Consider the following 5364-nt stretch of genomic DNA (forward strand, 5'->3'; position numbering starts at 1 on the left):
TGACGAGAAATAACAATATGAAACTCTTTAATGATGTTTCATAATTGGAATGAGTAGAGCATAAATCCTTCTACGAGGATCAAGTGGAGGGCAAGTCTGGTGCCAGCAGCCGCGGTAATTCCAGCTCCACTAGCGTATATTAAAATTGTTGCGGTTAAAACGTTCGAAGTTGATACTTGTCCAACACAGTCCGGCTCCGCCGACCCGGTCAACCCGTGGTCGGTGGGCCAAGTCGGAATCTGGTTGCGACTCAATGGTGTGGTAGGGCACCAAGTCTGTGTCATGGTGTGCCCTTCAACGGGTGCAAGTGTAACATAGAGCTCGACCGCTCACGTTTACCTTGAACAAATTAGAGTGCTTAAAGCAGGGTGCCCAAACGCCCTAGAATAATCTTGCATGGAATAATGGAATACGACCTTGGTCTAATCTTTCATTGGTTTGTACTCAGACCGGAGGTAATGATTAACAGAAGTAGTTGGGGACACTAGTATTACGGCGCGAGAGGTGAAATTCGTAGACCGTCGTAAGACTAACTAAAGCGAAGGCATTTGTCAAGGATGCTTTCTTTAATCAAGAACGAAAGTTAGAGGATCGAAGGCGATTAGATACCGCCCTAGTTCTAACCGTAAACGATGCCAACTAGCAATTGGGAGACGCTACAACCAGGTGCTCTCAGTAGCTTCCGGGAAACCAAAGTCAGGTTCCGGGGGAAGTATGGTTGCAAAGTTGAAACTTAAAGGAATTGACGGAAGGGCACCACAATGAAATGGAGCTTGCGGTTCAATTTGACTCAACACGGGAAAACTTACCAGGTCCGAACTTATGGAGGTGAGACAGATTAATAGCTCTTTCTCAAATTTAAGGGTAGTGGTGCATGGCCGTTCTTAGTTCGTGGATTGATTTGTCTGGTTAATTCCGATAACGAACGTGACTCACATATGCTAACTAGAACGCAGTCAGCGTTAATGCGTCGATGCCGATTGGAACGGGTTAGGACCTTTCGGTGGAGTATGACCTGACACCTTCGCTGTTCGTGTGCGCAAGTGCACTTACGGTACGCTGCTTAGCAGGACAATTTGTGTTTAGCAAAATGAGATCGAGCGATAACAGGTCCGTGATGCCCTTAGATGTTCTGGGCTACACGCGTGCTACAATGTGGGTAGCAGCGTGTCTCCTATTCCGAGAGGAACGGGAAATCACTCAAATACTCACTTAGTAGGGATTATGGATTGCAATGGTCCATATGAACTCGGAACTTCTAGTAAGTGCTGGTCATCAGCCAGCGTTGAATACGTCCCTGCCCTTTGTACACACCGCCCGTCGCTACTACCGATGGATTATTTAGTGAGGTCTTTGGAGATGATCGTTCGCTGGATCCTCGTGAACCGCGTCTGCTTTATCGAAGTTGACCGAACTTGATGATTTAGAGGAAGTAAAAGTCGTAACAAGGTTTCCGTAGGTGAACCTGCGGAAGGATCATTAGTGGCCAAGTGATCCTTCCAGAAGTCCGAACCTGCGGGTTGAGACTTCGGCACAAGTTGCCATATGATAATTGACGAAACACTATAGAAGTCCGAACCTGCGGGTTGAGACTTCGGCACAAGTTGCCATATGAACATTGACGAAACACTATGAAGTCCGAACCTGCGGGTTGAGACTTAGGCACAAGTTGCCTTATACATGACTTCGAACAAATACACAAGTCCGAACCTGCGGGTTGAGACTTAGGCACAAGTTGCCTTATACATGACTTCGAACAAATACACAAGTCCGAACCTGCGGGTTGAGACTTAGGCACAAGTTGCCATATGAAAGTTGACGAAACACTAACAAGTCCGAACCTGCGGGTTGAGACTTAGGCACACGTTGCCTTATACATGACTTCGAACAAATACACAAGTCCGAACCTGCGGGTTGAGACTTAGGCACAAGTTGCCTTATACATACATTGGCCAAATAAACAGAAGTCCGAACCTGCGGGTTGAGACTTAGGCACAAGTTGCCATATTATATTCGATCAAACACTAAGTAGTCCGAACCTGCGGGTTGAGACTCAAGACCGTAACAAGATGTCACTATACAAGTCCGAACCTAAGGGTTGAGACTTAATGCGATCTAGATACCAAGTTGACATCCAATACCTGTTGAGCAAAACCAAAGATTCCCTGTTCTCGAATGATTACACTATATAACAGGGAATCTTGAAGAAATCAAGCAAGCGTGAAACAAAGTCATCACTTGGGCATGCTCGATAGCCAACCACATGACCTTAACCTAAGAGAGCATGCAAACCACATGATACCTATAAACGATTAACCCGCCCTAGTTCAATCGTTCACCAAGTGATGACTTCAGTATGGCTAAGAGAAAAACTTTTAAATGGGAAAAACTCTAAGTCCGAACCTCCGGGTTGAGACTTCCGCGTCGGAGGTGGGCGCACCTCCTATCCGAAAGATGATGAATCAGGGGTGTTCGGTCAGCAATGGTCGGATACCCCGTCGTAGTCCAACTATGACAATCAAAGTCAAGACCTCCGGGTTGAGACTTTCCGCGAGTACAAGCATAAAGGAACACGGACCAAGCCGTACCGAGAGAATCGGTACTAGAGCCCTCGTGGTTCTACATTGAGAGAGCCCTCGTGGTTCTCATTAGGGGCTTTATGCAAGTCGTACTCAATACTGTGGTGTGAAGTATAAAGTATAGTCTTCGCCTGGTCCACGCTGCTTCGGCGGTCCTGGGTAAGATAGTTCATTCTAGCTTGCCCTATAGTGGAATGAGGACACTTAATGCTTCGTCTTTTAGCGGCGGCTAGACTCCTCCTCACGGGGAACGAGTTGACGCACACAGCGGCGGCTTACGCACTATGGCAATCATGGATGCCTGAAGATTCCGTGAAGTTCTCCCCTGGTCCACGCTGCCTCGGCAGTCCTGGGTAAAATGGAATATTTCCAGCTTGCCCTATAGTGGAAGAGGACTATCCAACAATATAAAGTCAAGACCTCCGGGTTGAGACTTTCCGCGTCGGTGGTGTCGCGCACCGCCTATCCGAAAGATGGTGTAACAGGGGTGTTCGATCAGCAATGGTCGGATGCCCCGTCATAGTCCAACTATGACAACCAAAGTCAAGACCTCCGGGTTGAGACTTTCCGCGTCCGGAGGTACGCGTACCGCCTACCCGAAAGATGGTGTGCTTCTGGGGTATTCGATGAGTCGGATACCCCGTCGTAGTCCAACTATGACAATCAAAGTCAAGACCTCCGGGTTGAGACTTCCGCGTCCGGAGGTACGCGTACCGCCTACCCGAAAGATGGTGAATCAGGGGTGTTCGATCAGCAATGGTCGGATGCCCCGTCGTAGTCCAACTATGACAATCAAAGTCAAGACCTCCGGGTTGAGACTTTCTAAGAGTACAAGCATAAAGGAACACGGACCAAGCCGTACCGAGAGAATCGGTACTAGAGCCCTCGTGGTTCTACATTGAGAGAGCCCTCGTGGTTCTCATTAGGGGCTTTATGCAAGTCGTACTCAATACTGTGGTGTGAAGTATAAAGTATAGAGTCCTCCACTGGTCCACGCTGCTCCGGCGGTCCTGGGTAAGATAGTTCATTCTAGCTTGCCCTATGTGGAAGAGGACTCAATACCCTACCTGTTGAGCTTGAAACAAAGTCATCACTTGGGCATGCTCATATTGCCATACAATATTCCATTATCTACTAATGAGCATGCAGCTATATGATTATAACCTGTAAACGATTACCCCGCCGTAGTTCAGCGCTTCAACCAAGTGATGACTTCAGTATGGCTAGTGTGTGAAGTATAAAGTATAGTCCTCCCCTGGTCCACACTGCTTCGGCGGTCCTGGGTAAGATAGTTAGTTCTAGCTTGCCCTATGTGGAAGAGGACACCATACTTAATACTGTGGTGTAATGAACAAAGTATAGTCCTCCACTGGTCCACGCTGCTTTGCAGTTCTGGGTAAGATAGTTAGTTCTAGCTTGCCCTATGTGGAAGAGGGCATACAAGACAAAGTATAGTTCTCCCCTGGTCCACGCTGCTCCGGCGGTCCTGGGTAAGATAGTTAATTCTAGCTTGCCCTATGTGGAAGAGGACTCAATACCCTACCTGTTGAGCTTGAAACAAAGTCATCACTTGGGCATGCTCTATAGCCAATCACATGACATTAACCTAAGAGAGCATGCAGCGTATTATCCCAATGCAAAGTAAACGATAGACTCGCCCTAGTTCAGTGCTTCAACCAAGTGATGACTTCAATTTGGCTAGTGTGTGAAGTATAAAGTATAGTCCTCCCCTGGTCCACACTGCTTCGGCGGTCCTGGGTAAGATAGTTAATTCTAGCTTGCCCTATGTGGAAGAGGACACCATACTTAATACTGTGGTGTAATGAACAAAGTATAGTCCTCCACTGGTCCACGCTGCTCCGGCGGTCCTGGGTAAGATAGTTCATTCTAGCTTGCCCTATGTGGAAGAGGGCATACAAGACAAAGTATAGTTCTCCCCTGGTCCACGCTGCTTCGGCGGTCCTGGGTAAGATAGTTAATTCTAGCTTGCCCTATGTGGAAGAGAGCATACATGAACCAAGAACGAAGGTTATGATCGAGGAATGATTCGACAACTAACCGATGGTATGAAATGTGTAGAATTCAAGCAAGCACACAATCAAGTCATCATTTGGGCATGCTCGATAGCCAACCCTATGACATTAACCTAGTAGAGCATGCAACGTATAATATCCCAATGCAAAGTAAACGATAGACACGCCCTAGTTCAGCGCTTCAACCAAGTGATGACTTCAGAATGGCTAAATCAAATCGGTTCAAAACATACCATCGGTACCCTATTGAAACACACAAGTCGATATCAAACCTCATGATTGTGTAGTCCTCCACTGGTCCACGCCGCTTCGGCCGTCCTGGGTAAAATGGAACATTCCAGCTTGCCCTATGTGGAAGAGGGCACATTACTCAATACTGTGGTGTGAAGTATAAAGTTCAGTTCTCCCCTGGTCCACGCTGCTTCGGCGGTCCTGGGTAAGATAGTTCATTCTAGCTTGCCCTATGTGGAAGAGGACACTTAATACTTCGTCTCTAAGCGGCGGCTTGACTCCTCCCTACGGGGAACGGGTTTACGCGCACAGCGGCGGCTTACGCACTATGGCAGTCATGGATGCCTTACGTTTCTATGAAAAGTGTGTTCCTCCCCTGGTCCACGCTGCTTCGGCAGTCCTGGGTAAGATAGTTAGTTCTAGCTTGCCCTATGTGGAAGAGGACACGTAGACTTACTGTGGTGTGAAGTATAAAGTTCAGTTCTCCCCTGGTCCACGCCGCTTCGGCCGTCCTGGGTAAA

This window comes from Anopheles ziemanni (genome assembly GCF_943734765.1).
Source record: "Anopheles ziemanni chromosome X unlocalized genomic scaffold, idAnoZiCoDA_A2_x.2 X_unloc_36, whole genome shotgun sequence".
Taxonomy (NCBI): domain Eukaryota; kingdom Metazoa; phylum Arthropoda; class Insecta; order Diptera; family Culicidae; genus Anopheles; species Anopheles ziemanni.